Source organism: Adiantum capillus-veneris, chromosome 1 (assembly GCF_014529385.1).
Source record: "Adiantum capillus-veneris isolate H3 chromosome 1, ASM1452938v2, whole genome shotgun sequence".
Taxonomy (NCBI): domain Eukaryota; kingdom Viridiplantae; phylum Streptophyta; class Polypodiopsida; order Polypodiales; family Pteridaceae; genus Adiantum; species Adiantum capillus-veneris.
The window spans coordinates 153,625,104-153,646,419 of record NC_140931.1 but is presented as its reverse complement, the minus strand read 5'-3'; the positions used below and the strand labels follow the sequence as shown (position 1 = coordinate 153,646,419).

Here is a 21,316-nt window from a genome sequence, read left to right as displayed (position 1 = left end):
CCCCCCCCCCCCCCCCCCCCCTCAAATTTTTTCTATATGTATGTGTGTGTGTGTGTGTGTGCGCGCAAGCGCGCATGGATTTCCTTATGTCTCTCTAAGGAGTAGGAGTTACTATCTTTTACTTAGTATGATTATGGGCTTATAGATTTGTTGTGTATATGTCATTGTAGGAAATAAAGACTTCCCGGTTTCTAATTTGAAAATTTAAGCATCAAGGGATACTTAGGCCTCAAGGGATACTTTTTCTAAATGAAGCGAACCTTTAAGGTTGTTGGCATCTAAAGTTTTTATTGTAAACACTCAGAGTGCATTGTGTTCTCAAGTAATTGTATGTTACAACTTGCTAATGTTGTGAACCTCGGACAACTAGAACCAAACACATCTAGCACCCAAGTCTGGGGTATGCAAACACGTCGCCCCGTGTTCTGTGAGATATGATGCCGCTTCCATTGTCTATTCAAAGAGGGTTTTGGACCACTTTCTAGAGTCATGAGGCAGCGAGGACCAGAGGTGTCTCGGATTGTTTTTATTGATCAAGCTACATGGATATAGAGAGAGCTTGTTGAGGACATCATATCAGATCCAGGCTTAGAGGTAGATCACATATTTCTTCACACTAGTTAGTGAACAACTAGAGGAGAAACCGTCACAGAAGATTTTGGATCCCATCCACACGAGAGGTATGTTGATTGATCAAGCAATTGAGTTAGGAACATCTAGGTGCCCATGACCATGGGTGGCCTCATAGCATTGACAAAGGTTGTAGTATAGGATCCGGATCACTCTAGTTTCACATGCGAGATGCCCAGTTAGAGTACTAACCACGGAGGATATTAGTCACTTTCTACAGTGAGTGATGAGGGATCTCCTCTAAGTTTGATCCCCTACCTCTGTTGATTTGTATCACTCATTGTATCAGATCCCCCCCGCCCCCCCCATTTCAGCTCTCTGTATTCATACATTGTATCAAATTCACCACTTGTAACTTTTTGGTGTCATAGGTCATTTTGGCCGTTTGAAGATGCTAATATAACATTTTATTTCATTTCATTTATGTGTGTGTGTATGTGTGCGTGTTATGCTATTTTCCTCTTGAATAACCGGTCTCCAAATAGATCTTTGAGGTCTCTTGGGATAGAATTCTACGATTAAAATCCTCTTCTTCTCCCTCCCCCCCTCCCCCCCCCCCCCCTCAAATTTTTTCTATATGTATGTGTGTGTGTGTGTGTGTGCGCGCAAGCGCGCATGGATTTCCTTATGTCTCTCTAAGGAGTAGGAGTTACTATCTTTTACTTAGTATGATTATGGGCTTATAGATTTGTTGTGTATATGTCATTGTAGGAAATAAAGACTTCCCGGTTTCTAATTTGAAAATTTAAGCATCAAGGGATACTTAGGCCTCAAGGGATACTTTTTCTAAATGAAGCGAACCTTTAAGGTTGTTGGCATCTAAAGTTTTTATTGTAAACACTCAGAGTGCATTGTGTTCTCAAGTAATTGTATGTTACAACTTGCTAATGTTGTGAACCTCGGACAACTAGAACCAAACACATCTAGCACCCAAGTCTGGGGTATGCAAACACGTTGCCCCGTGTTCTGTGAGATATGATGCCGCTTCCATTGTCTATTCAAAGAGGGTTTTGGACCACTTTCTAGAGTCATGAGGCAGCGAGGACCAGAGGTGTCTCGGATTGTTTTTATTGATCAAGCTACATGGATATAGAGAGAGCTTGTTGAGGACATCATATCAGATCCAGGCTTAGAGGTAGATCACATATTTCTTCACACTAGTTAGTGAACAACTAGAGGAGAAACCGTCACAGAAGATTTTGGATCCCATCCACACGAGAGGTATGTTGATTGATCAAGCAATTGAGTTAGGAACATCTAGGTGCCCATGACCATGGGTGGCCTCATAGCATTGACAAAGGTTGTAGTATAGGATCCGGATCACTCTAGTTTCACATGCGAGATGCCCAGTTAGAGTACTAACCACGGAGGATATTAGTCACTTTCTACAGTGAGTGATGAGGGATCTCCTCTGAGTTTGATCCCCTACCTCTGTTGATTTGTATCACTCATTGTATCAGATCCCCCCCGCCCCCCCCATTTCAGCTCTCTGTATTCATACATTGTATCAAATTCACCACTTGTAACTTTTTGGTGTCATAGGTCATTTTGGCCGTTTGAAGATGCTAATATAACATTTTATTTCATTTCATTTCTCTGTGTGTGTGTGTGTGTGTGCGTGTTATGCTATTTTCCTCTTGAATAACAGGTCTCCAAATAGATCTTTGAGGTCTCTTGGGATAGATTTCTACGATTAAAATCCTCTTCTTCTCCCCTCCCCCCCCTTCCCCATAAATCTCTATGTATGTGCGTGTGTGTGTGTGTGTGTGTGTGTGCGCACATGGATTTCCTTGTCTTTCTCTAAGGAGTATGAGATACTATCTCTTACTTGGTATGATTATGGGCTTATAGATTTTTTGTGTGTATGTCATTGCAGGAAATGAAGACTTTGGCGCTCTGTCCAAAATGAGACGCAACGATTCACTTCAACACATGCATTAGTGACATTCCCACTACAGTAGAGGTGAGGGCTTGTTCCTCAGTCAGGTTTTCGGTTTCAACACTATAAATGGTACCTATTAACACTTATTTCTTAACATTTCAATCATCAATTGCTTTTTTAACTTCAATTTTTGTGGTAAAACTAAAAAAATAGTAATTTTACAATTTATAGTGCAGAGAATCTTGAACTATTTGGTGAAATAACACATTATCGCTAAAGAATCAGGTGATTGTTCTACTCATGGATCACATTTATGTTGTGAGGGTATTGCTGCTACAATGGGACAATGGGTCTATCAACTATTGTGAGTGTATTGTTCTATGGTTGAATGGGTCATTCATTGACTAGCTAATTGGATGAGTGAAAAGTTGTGCATCTCAACATTTTGAATGTCAATCTTTTGAAATTGTTAGTATAATTTTTGTTCAAATAAGATGTGCTTGCATGAATGGTGATAAAGATGCTCGTTTGCAATTTCCATTGCCAATTGAGGTGGGAAATTCTTCTTTCAGGCAATAAGATTGATATATGGATGTACAACGATTTAAAGAAGCACATTTTTTGGATGCTAATGAAGCTTAAAATTACCTCTTGCTAGGCTATTTACTTCTTTAGAGATAATTTGTTGAATAAGGAGTGCTTGTGTGAATGAGGACAAAGATGCTCATGTGCAATTTCCATTGCCAGCAGTTGAGGTGGGAAATTTTTCTTTCATGCAATAAGATCGATAGATGGGTGTGGTGATTTAAAGAAGCACATGTTTTGGATCTTGTTGAAGGTTGAAATTACCTTTTGCTAGGCCATTTACTTGTTTTTAGAGATAAAGATGATCATGTGCAATTTCCATTGCGTAAAGAGACTGGAAATTCTGTTTTAGATAAGAGATAAGACTGATAAATGGGTTTGGTGATTTAAAGAAGCATGTTTTGGATCTTGTTGAAGCTTGAAATTATCTTTTGTTCCTAAGATGTTTAGGTTTTTTTAGGAGCTATTTTGTTGGTTTTTAATGGATGACAATGTGAGAAACTTTTTAAGAAATAACATATTTCGGAATACATTCATTAAAGTTTAACATGAGGGCTTGTTTGTCGAGACTCTTAATTGCAAGGTTGGGCATCCCTATAGATTGTAAGGTTTGGGAAGAGAGAGAGAGAGAGAGAGAGAGAGAGAGAGAGAGAGAGAGAGAGAGAGAGAGAGAGTTGGGTCTTTGCATGCATTGTACATGTGTATTAAACTAGACGAGGGACTTGAGAGTATCTCATAAGGATGTGATGTATGTAAACTTATGTGCTTGATAATTTTTGCTTGCAAAGCATACAAATTCCATCAAAGATGAGTCAAAGTACTTTGCTTCAATTCTTTGAAAGGGGACAAAAGACCTCAGCTTCAGATGACAAAGCTTGTGCATCAGGTAACAAAACTGAAAAGAAATCTATGGGAGAGTTTTTGAAAGATATCTTTTGCTTAGATAGCGAGATGGAAGACATTGTGGAGATAGAGGATACTCTTGAGGTTGGCGTGGAGAGTTTGAATGCCCATACTATAGAAGAGATTGAAGGTGTAAGGCAATCAACTGATGGCTCACACAATGGTGTCTCTACAACTACATAAGTGATTGCGCCAACAAAGGCTAAAAAGGTAACCGTGAGGATGTTTCGTCAAGAATGGGTAATTACGTATCCCTTTGTTTTCCAGGTCATTCATAAGGAGAAGGAGTTTATGAAATGAGCTTAGTGTACAAAGTATAAAGTAAGGGACCTTGGGGCAAAGGAAATGGTTAATGTAAAACAATCATGAAGAGTGCCATAAGAAAACATCATAAGTCCAAGGAGCATGTTTGGGCTGCAACAAAGCACTATAGCAAAGGTGGAAAATGGATGAAGACTCATGCAAAGAAAGTCATTAGCAGAAATAGGCACAGGGTCATTACCGTCATGAAACTTGTATATTTCAATGCAAAAGAGGACCTGGCTATCCGTAAGTATGAGGGATTGCGTGGTTTGATCTATTCTTTGAATGTAGAAGAAATGCCCATTCAGCATGACTACTCCTCATATACTAATATGATGGCCGAGAAGGAGTTCATCTTTTGCATATCAAAGTATTTGGATGATTTGCAAAAGCAAAAGTTGTTGCAAAGCCCCTATTATGCATTGATGGTAGATGAGACTACGGATAGGTCTTTAGAGAAGCATCTCATCATTTATTTCTCTTTTTGGGAACCTAAATGTTCAGGCCGCTCCTCTGCTGAAATTACATTTGCAAAGCTACTCACAGTACCTGATGGGGGTAGCATGAAAATGATGAAAGAAGTTGGACTTAACAAGCAACAATTGGTTGGAATAGCAACAGATGGAGATAGATCAATGCTTGGTTACAATGATGGATTGGTTGCAAAAATGAAAAGAGAGATGCCACATCTCATGAGTGTTCATTGTATTGCACATAGAGAGGCTCTTGCTGTACTTGATGCACTTAAATGCTTTCCTTCTTTACCATATATTGATAAACTTGCTAACAAAGTCTATTCATGGATTTCTGGTTCTAGTGTAAGGCACACAGGTTTCCAAAGTTTGTTGAAGGAGATGCACTTACAAGTCTTAGAAGTTTTAAACATTCATGAGGTTCGATGGCTCGCACGAGGTAATGTGATGGAGAGGTTGACACAACTCATGCCTGCAATTCTCAGCTTTTGGAAAGACAATGGAAAGAGTTTGTATGAAAAACTTCACGTTTGTAAATTCCTCTTTTGTATATACATGCTGGCAGATGTGCTGAGGGATCTTAATGCGTTGAATACTCATTTCTAGAAGAATGTGGATATTCCTTCTATAAGTGCTAAAATAGAGGTAACTATTGCTTCTAATTTGAAACAAAAATTTCTTCAGCAGGAGTTTGGAAAAGGCAGTCACTTCTTGAAGAATTTCATGGATGCCACAAAGGACTGTGTTTTCGTGTATGTTAGTCATGATGGAAAGGAGATTTTGCATCAGCTCTTGTATGCTAAAATTCCAAGCAATGATGCAAATGGGTTGCCATTGGATAAGGAAGGGGGTGACGTTCAAAGTTGCATGAATTTTGCAAATAGGTTTGTCTTGAAAGTGATAGAATGTGTGAATGATCGATTTCCAGATGTTTATTTCTACAATGCAGCTAGACTTTTCAACCCACATTACTATCCTCGCAAAACAAAGATTGCATAGGAGATAAAATCCAGAGAGAAAAAGTTCTCAGAATGGCTCAAGAAATCGCTTGAGAAGTTTGGAAGTCTGGTTGACATTGACAATTGCAAGGCAGAGTTGCTTGGTGAAAGCATGACTGGGTGGACACCAAAGCTGTGTTCGGGACATCACTATTTGGCAAATTAATAGCTGCAATATGTTTGACAAAGATAGAAGAACCCAAGGCGTGTGATATATCATTGGATAGCTCTTGAAGAGGAGAATCTAAAAAGCTGCTTGGCACCAAATTTAGAATTAATTTGCAAAACTTTTACCGTGCGCCACGTCTAATAGCGCAGCTATTCAAAACTTGTAATCAACCCATAAAAGTGTACCACCCAGTCATGCTTTCACCCTGCTCTCATTCACAGATACATTGTATTACGGATGTGAGGGGATGAATATGTCAGATGCATGGCGTGTTTTTTGTTCTAATAAGAACTGGATGCAAACATACGTGAATCTGACAAAGTTGTGGCAGGTCATGTTGTTTCTTCTTGCGTCATCTGTATCATGTGAAAGAGGTTTCTCAAAACAAAATCTCATCAAGACGCGTGCTCGGGAGTTCTTGAATGTGGAAACTCTTGAAGCATTAATGCGTGTTTCATTGCTTGGACCTAGCATTGAGAATGTAGAATGGCAAAAGGTTTATGATGTCTGGAATCTTGCAAAACCAAGGAGGACATCGTCCGACTTATGAGTTTGTGATGCGATTCATCTTTCATTATTTTGATGGAATTCGCTACTAGAATATATTCGATTACTTAAATGGAGTCCATGTACTTTTGAAGGGACTTTGCTAATATGATCTATTAGCTTTATAGACAATGCGCTCAAAGTTGCATTAAAAAATCCAATGCCCATTCAATTTTTCAGTTGTTGATACAACATGCACTAACTGGTCGCAACAAAACTGACTTCTCTCCAGTTAACAACACGTTTTACCTCCTGTATATTTATTGAAGATGCAAAATGAGACAGCTTTGCCTATATGATAGCTGAGCTTTTACATCATCTTGTTTTGTTAGTTTTGCAAAAAGAAAATTCTTACTCTGTATATTTATTGAAGATACAAAATGAGACAGTTTTGCCTATCTGATAGCTGAATTGTTACATCACCTGGTTTTGTTGGTTTTGCATTTTGCAGGAATCTGGTGCGACTGGCATGTAAGCCACTCCTTGAAAGTTTTTCACAAGTGTGCAAAATCTTCTATAGTAAAAAATAACTACTAATTGCTAAAAAAGGATTTAGCTACCTCATGATGTTCTGACTCCTAAGAAAAGGGCAGGAGTTACATTCTCATGACAATTCTGTGAACGATGTGCTCTCTATTGGTGTATTCGAGTTTCTACAAAGGACTCATATGTATGTAGACTCTACAAATCAAAATGTTGGTCCAAACAACCATCTTGAAGGTGTTGTAAGCATTTTGGCACACGGCCAATGGCCTAGTTTGAAGGTGGCAACCAAGAAAGACAAGCTTATCTCAAAGTGTAATCCTTCATTTGGAAGGTAGTTTTATTTCTGCCCTATTTTTCTCTCTGTACTTGGGGCTACGACATCAATACTCTTTTGCTTGTTTTTAGAGGGAATCCCCTTGTATCAATGTCCGAATCTTGTTCGTCTTTTGCTTTTTTTTTTTGTGATTACTTGTCCATTGATCTCGGTTGTTAATTGTGTAGATCTAAGGGCGATGCGGTGCCATCATTTGTCAGAAGTTGAGGGTGAGTTTCTCCTGCTGCTGCAAGTTTTCATGTGCCTAGGGCTAAGACATTGACACTCTCTTGCTACTTGTGAGGGGATCCTCTCACATTAGGGTCTATATAACTTTCTCTTTTGCTTTGCTGGTTCTTTTTGTGACTGCATGTGACTGTTGTTGAGGATACCCTTTATTTGTTGATTTTACATTGTAAGGAATGCATGGTGTGTAGCAGTGGTCAATGCTTACTGGTTATTGAGGATTCCGGAGATGGGGACTACCATGCAGTAGCCGCAACATGTATGGTCACCAGCATGCTCTTGGGGGAGAGATGGAGTGGCGAGCTCCAGTGCAATGCGAAGCAGCCACTAAGAAATGAAAATTTGGAGGGTTTCTTTAGAGATCACTGCAATATCATCTTGAGAGCGTTCTCCCTATCCATTGCATTGTAGTAGGCGATTCGTGCCTGGATGTGCTTGCATGATGCATTCGGCATATTTCAGGCTGCTAAATATATAGTTGTTCAAGCTCAGGTTTTTTGCAAGGGCCGTGATTCTAGATGCTGCAAGGTGTCATAAAATGGAAGTCTCTTTTGGGGTTCTTTGTTGGGATTAAAGCCCAAGTGGCCTCTTATATGGATATGGCCGGCCGCCCGCCGAACTCACTTATCACTAACTCTTTGTATATACTCACATATACTTTTGTGGATAATAAGGTTTGGGAGATAACCCTTAAAACGACTTCTCTACGTACTGTGTAAGCTCTCTGTGTATCTGTGTGTGTGTGTGTGTGTGTGTGTGTGTGTGTGTGTGTGTGTGTGTGTGTGTGTGTGTGTGTGTGTGTGTGTGTGTGTGTGTGTGTGTGTGTGAGTCAATCTACGCTCTTCTCCACGACTTCAATTGGTATCAGAGCAAGGTTCAATGCGTTTTTGCATAATCGCGCGCATGCACTTTTCAGGCAAGTTCTGGATCTGGAGCTTGGAAATTCACACTCGGCGTTCCGGGAGTATTTCCATTAGGTGACTTGTGGTTTTACCCCCCTTTTGAAGCTGTTTATGCCCTCCAAATTTTGTTCTGAGCACTACATCAGAAGATAGGTTTCAGCCACAAAGAAACCCTTCTTGTGTAGATTGGCAAGCAGGAGGTGGTCGGCATCAATATCGGCATCGACATACATCACTCATTAGTCTTCAAAGCATCATCTATAGACCAGGTACACATATATATCATCAGATATATATATTGCAGTCTGCATTGCTACTTCTTGTGCTTGCCAGGTTCCAGGGGAGGTGTGGCCATACGACGGCTTGACACCACTGGCATGTATTGCAGATTGATGTACTGTGATTGTGGGTCTACTAGTTGTGAGTCACGCTAGTAGACAGACTGCCGCAGCGGTCATAGGATAGTGATTGGTCTATTGTAGGATGTATGCTAGTTCTGGGCAATTTGCTAAGCCAGCTGAGAGGGTCGTGTGTGAGATTTTTTGAAGCCAAGCATTGGGGGCTGGGTTACCCAGTGTGAGGTGGATTAGGTTGTTGGAGCTCCCCTCTACACGCATCCTCTTTGGTGACTTTTATCCCATAGGATGTATGAATTTGTGTAGACACTGGATTGCATCTTATGCGTCAAGCCGTTGAGGCATTGTTCAGGGTTCAGTCTTGAGACAGATACAGGTTCTGTGATCGCCCAAACAGGAGACGGTATATGCTTTCAGGATAGCATATTACAGAGATTTTTAGATTTGTCAGTGGTTAGCTATTTATGGTTGTTTTTTAGCTATCTTTTGATTTCCACAGCTCAGTTTACAGGGGAGACTCTGTCAAAATTTTTCAAAATACTGACAGTTCTTGAGGAGAGGTGTTCAGCTTGTTGTTTTACAGCTTGTTTATTGTGTACAGAGGCCAGTTTACAAGGGAAACTCTGCCGGATTTTTCCCAGGAGTAAATAGTTTGGCAAATATGGCATCTTCTCAAAGTGAGACTCTTTACAACATAAAGAAGCTGGATGGCACAAACTTTCCATTTTGGAAGAAGCAGATTTGGCAGGTTTTGGTGCACAAAAAACAAGTGAAGCCACTGAAGCTCAAAGGGGAAAGACCAGAAGGTATGGCTGAAGATGAGTGGGAAGAGCTTGATGAGTTAGCTTGTTCCACAACCATGCTAACACTGGCAGAAAATGTTTACTTCAACGTAGCAGAAGAGACTACAACGTATGGCGTATGGCAAAAGCTATGTGGTATGTACGAGAAACAAAGTGCTGCTTCTCAGATTTACTGGCTCAAGAAATTGGTGGATCTGAAGATGAAGGAAGGGACAGCCATGTCAAATCATCTCAATGAATTTCACACAATTTTCAGCCAGTTAACAGCACAGGAGATAGTCTTTCCAGATTCAGTGAAGGATATGTTTCTCTTAATCACTTTGCCAGACAGTTGGGATACTTTTCGTACAACGTTAACTAATTCTGTCGTGCCAAAAGGTCTTACAAGTGCCAATGTAGAAGGCAGCTTGCTCACAGAGGAAGTGAACAGGAAGAACATTGACAAAAGCAAAGGCAACAGTGCTTTGGTCATTCGAGGGAGACAACAGTTTAAAGAGAAGAAGGGTAAGAAGGCACAAAACCGAAGTAAGTCTCGTGACTCGAAGTCAAAGGATGACATAGAATGCTACCATTGTGGCAAGAAGGGTCACATGAAGAGAGACTGTACGAAGTGGAAACAAGAAAAAGGCAAAACAAAGAGTTCTGAGCAAGATGAAAAGAAGAGTTCAGTGAAGATTGAAGAGGTGAATGTCACATGATCTGGTTCAGACAGTGATTCTGGTATAGCATCTGGTGACATCTTCCTCACAAGAAATCTTGATTCTGTTTTCTTGACTGTAGAGCATGGACATGCTATGAGTGATTGGATTATCAACTCAGGGGCATCTTTACATGTTTCTTCGCACAAAGAGTGGTTTACATCATATGTGGCTACTAGAGATTATGTCAGACTTGGCAATGAGCAGGTTTGTGATATACTTGGAGTGGGAGATGTGCAGTTGAAGTTTCAGAATGGTTCTTCTTTATGGCTCAAGAATGTGAGACATGTTCCAGCAATCCGAAAGAGCTTGACCAGTATAGGAAAGTTGGATGATGCGGGTTATATGATAGTTTTTGGGAACAACGCTTGGAAGATCTCCAAAGGCTTGATGACTATAGCACATGGAAGCAAGTCAAGAACTCTATACACTTACATGTTTCAGAGGTTAAAAACCATGTGATTAATGTGATTGAGTAGCCAAGTGTGTCACTGTGGCATCCTAGGCTGGGAAATATGTCAAAAAGAGGAATAGAAATACTTTCTCTTTATGGTTATTTGCCTGGCTTTACATTTCAACATTTTGAGTTTTGTGAGCATTGTGTTTATGGTAAGCAAACACAGGAACCACACAGATCAAAGAGGAATTGTAGGGACGAACGGTTAGATCTTGTGCACCGTGATCTATGCGGACCAATGCCTAGTTTTTCACTAGGGGGAGCAACGTACTTTTGTACATTCATAGATGACTATTCTCGCAAAGTATGGGTTTACTTCTTGAATCACAAGGATGAGGTGTTCACGGTCTTTAAGACATTCTTGATGCTTGTGGAGAATCAAAGTGGTTAGAAGCTGAAGTGCTCTAGAACTGACAATGGTGGAGAGTACATTTCCAAAGCTTTTCAAGACTTTTGTGAAGCAAAAGGGATAAAGCGGGAACTTACTGCACCATAAAATCCTTCACAAAATGGAGTTTCAGAATGTATGAATAGGACCATACAAGAGAAGTTCAGAAGCATGTTGTCAAATGCTGAGTTGCCTGATGGATTTTGGGTAGAAGCAGTGGCTACAACAGTCCATTTGATCAACAGGTCTCCTAGTAGGGTTTTGGATAAGAGTGAAGTGGACGAGATGCTATGGACAGGCAAAGCACCTTCGTATAAGCATCTCACAGTCTTTGGTTGTGAAGCTTATAGCCATATTCCTAAGGAGTTCAGGAATAAATTAGAACCAAAGAGCAAGAAGTGTATATTTCTTGGCTACGGAGAATCGAGCGAGATGGGTTATCGGCTTTGGGATACTGAGTCCAGAAAAGTTATTCGTAGCAATGATGTGCATTTCAATGAATCCAAGTTTCACGCTAAGCCAGACAAGACAGAGGAGATCAGAAGAGTTGTCTTCAGGGAAGATGGACCTAGTGCTAGCACATCAAGACAGCATGGTCAGACTCACGAACAGCCTATAGTGGCTAGAGAGGCAGAATCAGTTGTGGTGAGACGTTCTGAGCGTGTCTCCAAACCACCTGATCATTATGTGCCATCTCTAAATTATGTCATGCTCACGGATTGCGGAGAACCATCTTGTTCCAAGGAGGCATTACAAGTGGTTGACTCGAAAAAATGGCAGTTGGCCATGCAATCAGAAATGGACTCATTGCATAAGAATCAAACTTGAAATTTGGTTCGGTTGCCTAAAGGTAAAAAGGCATTACCATGAAAATGGGTGTACAAGAAGAAAATTACACCTCATGATAATAAACCCAAGTACAAGGCATGGCTTGTTGCTAAAGGATTTAAGCAGCAGCAGGGTATTGACTTTGATGAGATCTTTTCTTCGGTTGTCAAGATGACTACTCTGCGGTGTGTACTTGTGTTGGTTGCTAAAGACGACATGGAACTTGACCTGATGGATGTCAAGACGGCGTTCTTGCATGGTGATCTTCAAGAAGAAGTTTATATGCAGCAACTAGAAGGTTTTGTTGAGAAGGGCAATGAAGAATTGGTGTTTCAGTTATAAAAGACTCTTTATGATCTAAAACAGTGATCAAGGGAGTGGTATCGTAAATTCTACTTGTTCATGCTCTCTCAAGGCTACAAACGTAGCAATATGGACCATTGCCTCTAAACACCATTTTAGATAATTTGGGAAAATCCCGTTTCCCAAATTCTAAATGTGTATGCTAGGATTGTGTTATTTAATGATTTCTAAGCTCTAGTTGCCTTTAATTTATATAAATTATCATGATTGTATGAGTCTATTTTAATTCTCTACTATAAAATTTAAGAATAAACCTCCAATATAGTTTTTGGAAAGAGGATTTGTATGACATCAGTGCTTTTCAAAATACAACAAATGCTTCTAGAAGTATCTTCTCAAGAAATGAGGTGTCAAAAAACCAATTGATATGATTTTAAGCAGCATATAGATTGATTACAGCAATTAAAAAAGATAATATGTAAAGGCAAATACTATTAAACACGCTTGTCATAATTTGGTGACCTTAATCCATGTATAACAAAATACTTGGTCATGGTTTTGTAGATGCTATCAAGTTTTAAATACACGATAACTTAAACAACATTCAAAATATATTTCACACTTAAAAAGTCAAAACAATACTATATAGTATCCTATGGCTATAAGACCATGAGATGCCATCTATTGCACCTATGGCCTTAAGGCCATATGGTGCTCTTTGTAGACATGTCTATGACTTTAATATGTCTCTTTATGACCTCAAGGCCATAGGGTTAGGATTGTTAGCTGGTCCCAACGTACAAAGAGGTCCAGCCCTTCAAATCCATATGGGACTTTATTTATGTGCCACCCTATGTCCCTAAGGATGTAGGTTGTCTTACGGCCACAAGATGTTTTTTATGCCAATAAGAAACCCTTCTATGCTCTATGTTGGCACACTATGTCCCCAGGCGCACAAGGTGTGCCTCGTATGCTAGTTAGAAACCTTCTATTCTATATGTTGTCACCATATGGCCTTAGACCATAGGGTGCCCTCTGTGCTAGTAAGAAATCCTCTATACTCTGTGTTTGCACCCTATGGACCTAAGGCCACAAGGTACCCTCTATTCTAGTAAGAAATCCTCTACGCTCAATATTGAGACCATGTGGCCCCAAAGCCATAGGATATCCTCTATGGTAGTGAGAAAAACCCTCTATGATCTATGTTCACACACAATTAAAAAATCTAAACAATATTATAGAGTATCCTATGGCCCTAAGACCATAAGATGTCATCTATTGCACCTATAATTCCATTTGGTATTTTATTTAACTATACAAATTTAGATGAGACATTTACTTAGATAAACTATCATAATTCTAACTTTGAAATTATTTCTTAACATAAAACTACAATATAAAAACTCCTAATATAAGTTTGTGCCAAAGAATCAATGTTAAGATGAATATTTTTTACATCAAGTACATGCTTTAAAACTTCACTCAAAGGTTTTAAAGACGGTGTCTCAAAAAAAGGAGGTGTTTAAAAACACCATTTGATGTGAATAATACGCATTGTATACATTGCTTATGTCAAAATAGTATAAAGTATGAACATAAAGATTACCATCAACTTGACAGTTTCATAAAAATGATGGTCTTCATCGCATGTACAATAAAAGACTAACTAGAAAGAGTATGATATCTCCAAGATCGAGGGTGTTCAAAAAACACCGTTTTGTAACACTACCAAATGTCAAGAAATTCTGATTGTTTGGATCACTTAATAAAGACAATTAATAAGAAGAAAAAGTTAACAATACCATAGAAGCATCAAACAATGAAACCAAAGAACTTGAATGAGAGAAGTCTCCTGACAATAGGATGCACTTCATTAAAAAAACAGCTTAAAGATGTTTCAAGATATCCCACAACATTCCATCAAGTTTAAATTTTGAAAAGTACACATTGCCAAATACTTGGTAGATGCTATTTAGAATACTTAACTAGTACACTTAAAATGGCCTCCTTCTCTTGAGAATTTGAGTCCTTTGAGACATATAACATTGCATTACATAGTGAGTCTCAGGATCAAGATGGAACATTACAAAATTTATTATGGTATAGTCTCTCTTGTCTTTAGCATACAACCATCCACATAACCATGGAACAATTTCATCTTTTAAAAAAATTTGAAGCAATTGAGTAGGTTGGTTCCAAAACTTTGGAAAAATAATATAAGTTCCTTGCATATTCCACATCACTCGATATGGACTATCATCAAATATTATAGTGTTGCCCCCATCTAAATAATCAAATAGCTTCCATATGGTCTAAAGATTTTTGTGATAGGCTCTTTTGTAACCGATCATGAAATTTGAATTTTGGCAGCACCGGTTATCCATAATCATCTTGAATTTGTGACTTTGTGTAGGAAAATAGGTCTTGATTATGTGTTGAGCTTTTTGTAAACGATGGCAGCTCCAAATCCAAACCTCAAAGAACTCAAAGCAAAATCTTAAGAAATACTCTGCATCTGGATGCACCACATACACCTCATTGTTATCTTCTACAATGCACATGTACTTGGTCCAAGTTGGCCTTGATTGAAGCTCAAATGTTGCAAGAAGCACACCCTCTAAATCCAAGATAAGCGTTCTTTTGTCCTGTTTGAAAGATGTTGGTAGATAATGAAACCATTGCTCTTGGTTTGAATGTGATATTTGATGTAATATGAAAGGGAGCTCCTCTATTTTGTGATAATCTAATAGCAAAACATTTTTTCTTGGAAGCCCTGAAATGATTAAAAAAAAAAAGTTAATATAGAGATCTTAAGTGTGTTGAAGACCTTAGGGACATAGGGTGCTAATTTGTGGTTACACTTAGTAAGTCCTATGCAAGAACACATGCCAAACTATGACCCTATGTCCTTAGATTCATAGGGTGTTGAGACCATAAAGTGAAATTCCCCCAAGGACATATAGGGTGAGATTTGACCTTATGAGCATGAAGATTGTCCTTGATGGCATAGTGAACTCAAATTTCAAAGCAAACAACTATAAAAGCTTTTTAAAAAAAGAGCATTTGGCACATGAAACTTAGAAGTTACTTATAGTATTGAAAGACAATTTAAAAAACTATTAATCATATACATATTCATATATCTTGAAACCCTAAGCACTCTAACAAAGTCTCTGAGTACATAAAGATCTTTGTAAATGACAAAATGTTACAAAACATTGCTCCATCATTTCTTGATATAGGGCTATTTGAAATCATACTGAATTTTTAGATGCTTTATATAACTCCTGGCTTCATGTACTTTGATCACAGGCTCCTTGTATCCCAATTTTTGGGCAAGCATGATTGCTTTTGTACCTTTCAAGGCTGATAATGATTTGATATTCTTTAAGACCCTTACTTTTTCTCGATCACGTGTTGAAAGTTTCTTGTCTTGACTTCGAGTGGACATTCCACTAGTGCTAGATGTTGTAACTTTCTCATCGTGAAGAGGACGAGAAACTTTTGGTAGTCTTCCCGTGAAGTAGGTTTTTCCTAGAAAAATTAGATTTCTCTCCTCCCACTCTGCAACAACCTTGCATATACGGTTATAAAGCTCATGACCTTGAGCAATGGGTGATTGTCCATATAAATGAGACCCTGTAACTGTGCGAATGTCATTAACATGATTGAGAGCTTTGATATATGGTAGCAGCTCCCCAAGGAGGATATTATCCTCCTCATCATCAACATTAAATGATGGTGGAAAAATACAATTCAATGCAATATTCACACATTCCTTTAATGGTTCATCATCTACAAGAAGCAATCTTCTTGCATCAAGCCCAAATTTTGATGATGCAATAGCCAGCGGTTTGAAAAGTGCTTCTACTCTTGGATTATCTAAGCGAGTGATCCTTGACTCTACGCATGGTTGACATTGGCTTTGCCCCCAGATCATAAAGAATAGAAATTTTTCTTTAGCTTCCTTTTCTAAAATCCTGATGATGTCCACAACATGCATGTCATTAGCAACTGACCATATCCCTACATTGAAATTGCTAAATAGAGCCTTTAAAAACTCAATGCATCCTAGACGAAGAACAATATGCTCATGTATAAACTTTAAGTTCTTCATTTTCTTGGACTTTTGCCAGCATCTCCTCAGGAACAATCCACACAAGATCACTATTATAGTCTGCATTGGTTTGTTGGTTTCTACTGCTTTTGCAATAGAATGGGGTATATTTGTCTATCGGGTTATGCTGTTTGGGTTAACTAATGCTCCAGCCACGTTTCAGAGATTGATGAGCCATGCTTTCAAAGAGTATTTTTGAAAATTCTTGGAAGTATACATGGATGATCTATACGTACATTCGTCAATCCGGGCTGATCATTTGGAACACCTCAAAAAGGTATTCGAGAAATGTAGACTTTATAGGATTTGCTTAAATCCTAAAAAGTGCACATTCATGGGAAGACAAGGGAAAATTATTGGACATATAGTGTCTAAAAATGGCATAGCTACTGATATTGAAAAGATTCAGGTCATTGCTGATTTACCTAGACCAACAATAGTCAAGGGGATACAAACCTTCATGGAACATTGTGGATATTACCGAGGGTTCATCTACATGTATGCTATAATTGCAAACCAATGTATAGCTTGATTACGCACTTTGAATGGACCGAGACATGTGAAGAATCCTTCATGAATCTTAAGCAAGATCTCACCTCAGCTCCAATATTGAAAGAACCCGATTGGTATAAGGTATTCCACGTACATGTAGATGCTTCAAACTTTGCTATTGGTTGTATACTAGCCCAACCAAGAGATGGAAAAATTGACTTTCCTATTTCTTATGCTAGCCGACAATTGAACATGGCAGAAAAGAATTACACCACCACTAGAAGAGAAGGACTAGGAATTATCTATGCTGTTAAAAATATAAACATTACCTATTAGCCAAAAGTTTGTGTTCTTTGTGGACCAACAAGCTTTGTTATATTTGGTCAACAATCCATGCAGCACAGGGAGAATAGTGAGATGGTTCATCATTCTTCTCGAATTTGATTTCACTGTGGTTGTAAAAAAGGCACTATGCATCAACGAGCAGATCATTTGTCCAGGATTGTTTCAGGGGAATCACCCAAAGGGGTAGACGATGATCTACCAGATGCCTATTTGTTCTCCGTGGAAATGATACCTAGATGGTCGGAAAAATTATTTCATTGATGAAAATAGCTCAAGTGGAATCACCATTTCCTATCACAATTGATTTAATCGAGCAATCGACCATGTATCAATTACTAGCTAGAAGGCTATATAAGAGAAATCGAGACGGGATATTGCTTTTATGCATTAACCTTGAAGAAAAGGATCAATACCAAATTCAAGCACATGTTACTATAGTAGAACTTCACTTTTCGAAAGACCAATGCAAAGAATCTTAAGACTTGGAGTATTTTGGCTGGCTATGAGGAGAGATGTTAGATCTTTTGTAAAAGATTGCCCTCAATGTCAAAAACAACCACCCATTCCTCATGTAACATTGTTTCAAATGTCACCTGTTTCTAAGTGGAGTAATTATTTGGCTACCTACTTATCGAGCCGAACATTTCCTGAGGAAATGAGTAAACACTGTCAAAGAGAAATTGAAACTAAAGCAAGAGACTATGCTCTTATTGGGAACCAATTATCGGAGAGGTAAAGATCAACATTTGCGTCTTTGTGCAAATGAACATGAGTATATTCTTATTATAGAACAAACATATGTTGGATTAGCTGGAGGTCACTTTTCTAGTGAGACCACCGCAAGAGCAATCTTGATGGCAGGCATATGGTGGCCAACACTTTTTGCAGATGCCAAAGAATATGTTCGGAGGTGTGATGCTTGTCAAAACAAGCAAAAATGCCAACATGAGTAGACATCATGCCCTTAAGATCAATGATGGGGGCTATAGCCTTTGTAAAATGGGGTATATATTTTGTGGGACTGATACAACCACCTGCTTATAGAACCTAAGCTCAATATATCATTGTATCTACGGACTATTTGACCAAGTGGGCCGAGGCTAAATTAAAGCAACTCAAAAGAATGATGCCAGAACCACTACTGCATTCTTATATGAGTATGTATTCATGAGATATGGACTTCCATTAGAGATTGTCAGTGATCGGGGAACTCATTTCCTCAATGAGGTAATAGAGTATTTGCTTAATGAGTTTATAGTTATCCATAACAAATCAGCTCCCTATCACCCACAAGCAAACGGAAAAGTTGAGCATACAAATAAAATTCTTAGCTCGGTACTGACCAAAGTGGTTAGTTCAGGAAGGAGAGATTGGGAAATGAATCTCCATGCTCCTCTATGGGCTTACCGAGTTTCGTTCAAAACAGCTCTAAATGCTACACCCTTTAACCCTTTTTATGGTCTTGATGCCATACTACCAATAGAGCTTCTATTGCTGACATTAAGGGTAGCACAGACTCTTGAGTGGATTGGACATGAATTTTCAGAAAGACTTGAAGATTTGATAAAGCTAGACGAGCAAAGACTAACTGTTGTAGCTCATATCTATGCACAAAAGCGAAAACAAAAATAGTTTTTTGATTCCCACTTAATCACCAAAATCTTCAAAAAAGGGGACTCAGTTCTAGTCTATTCCCTTAAGCAACACATTCCCAAGTTTAAGAAAAAGGGAAACGAACCATTTATCATTGAAGATGTATCTCCAAGTGGAGCAGTAAAATTGTCCACCCTAGATGGTGAACAATGGCTAATTGGATTAGTGGATGTCGTTTAAAGAAATACAATTTTCCACTAACCAATGAATTGCTAGAGAGAATGCATGCAGCCAAACAAAGGAAGATGAAGCAACAACAGGTTATTGAGGAAGCCCAAGAGAAAGCTAGACTTTGGGTACTCAAGCGTAAAGCTGCTCTCAAGAATCAATAGATATTGATTCCCATCAACACTTTGGAAATAGATGACCGACAATGGTAATTACCTAAAGACGCGGTTTCAACAGATGACGACTGGTTAGATGGAATGGATCTGCGTATCAAAGTAAAGATCAACAATCATAGCACCAATGCTTTGGTAGACACGGGAGCTAGAGTGAATGCAGTCAATTATTCCACATACAAGAAGGCAACAAGTCAAGCATTGACCGCAGGAATAACGATAATCAAAGGATGCAACAAGAATCCAACTCCAACATTGGGAGTAGTCAACTTGAACGTGGTAGTACATGGATGTTCATGTCTGCATCAATTTGTATGCTTGCGAGATGAACACATGAATGAGACGATGATTCTTGGCATTCCTTGGATGCGTACATACAAAGCAGTACCAGATTGGGATACAAATCAGCTAAAGCTATCACGTAAAGGAGGGCAACTCATTATTCCAGTTGCACCAAGCAAGGAGGAATGAAAAAGATGTAATCATCAGACCACTTCACAAAGCAAATCTTCTCCATCTCCACGATAAACAAATGCTACAAGTAGCATGCAAGGAGTCAGGAAAATTTGGGTACCAAAAGCACAACTTAAGGATAAACCAAATTAGATCTGGGTGCCTAAAACTTCACCGAAGAAACATAAGATGGTTCCAAGTATTCGAACATAGAATCGAGCATCTACAAGCAAGGAACCTAACATGAAAAGGGTTTGGAAGAAAAAAGAGTACTTATCTTCTCCACAGCCCGCGAAACCAATCAAGCAGTGGTGACTTAAGTCTCAACAGACTCCAACACACCATGCAGCACCAAGCCAACCGCGTTACCAATGGCGCGAAAAAGCTCAACAACAGTCTAACATGCTACCAATAGCTCAAGCAATCAGTGTGCTAAAACACCTTGATGGTACAATCAAACAGAGAGCACAAAAGCTATAAGATTTTATCTTTAAAAGACATTAGCAACAAACCTCGACATCGGAAACCCTTGAGTTATTTACTCAAGACCCAACTCACACATCATATTGGTTTGAATTGCATTGATCTTCATATCATGGTCGAGCCAATCACGACGATGCTTAGACACAATTGTTCAACCCATGCATGCAATCGTTTTGGAATACACCATCTAGGAGGGGTGGAAGGGCACTAAGTACTAAGTAATTGAGGGCAATCTTTGAAGAGGGAGGAAAAAGTTCCATGTTAATGTGTGACTTTTTGTAAAATTAATAATGCCCTTATAATGCATCGACAAGGAAAAATTCATTGATAATATCTTCTCGATGAGTGTAAAATAGTGTATATACTATCAGAAAATCATAAAAAATAGTCCTTTTTGGATATTTTTCATCATTTTTGTTGATAAGGAGGATTAAAAATAGAGAAATCCAACAAAATACAATAAAGCTGTGTTTTTCGAGTGATTTGCTTAATTATTGAATTTTTACTTTACTTTTTTAGAGAATTTTGCTATTTTCTTTGATTTTTTAAATAAACAGGTCAAAATTAGTAATAAATAGCAAGAAAGTTCAGATGGAAAAATTGAAGACACGATGGTGATCAGAAGGACAAGCGGACAAGCACAAAAATTTTCAACAAAATCAGAAGACAAAAGCGGGAAGCCTAAATTAGGCGGTCATGCCTACTTTTGTAAAATTCTTGCAAAATGAGCTACAGGGATCCGATCAGGGAAAAATTTGAATCTAACATAGATTTTACAGCCTAGTAGGACTAACGGGGGAATCTGGGAAAATTTGGTTCGGGAAGTCCAGGTATAGATATCCAGGGTAGGCTAAAACCACCTCATTTCCACTTGGAGCCTTTACAGAGAGAGTTTTCGACTTCTTTTGCGCGACATTTTCGGAGCCCACATTTGAGCTTTTTCAGTGCCGTCTCACACAAGACATGAGGGATAAATTCTTCACTCAATAATGATCCATTTTGTACAGCCGGTAGCTAGTCTAAATCCTTGGAAAAAACCCTAAAAACTGAGCAGTGCGCGAAGACCTACGACCTAAAACTGACCATAGCGGTCTGCCAACTTGACCAAATCGGAGTGAACGAGAGTTTGCCCATGAGTTGGCCCATGAGTAAAGGGAAGTGCC

At 38.8% G+C, this 21,316-nt stretch overlaps 1 pseudogene; it reads left to right on the top strand.

Annotated features, from left to right (window-relative positions):
* The first annotated feature begins 3,904 nt into the window (after positions 1 to 3,904).
* On the top strand, positions 3,905 to 6,493 carry LOC147465833 (uncharacterized; annotated as a pseudogene).
* The last annotated feature ends 14,823 nt before the right edge of the window (positions 6,494 to 21,316 follow it).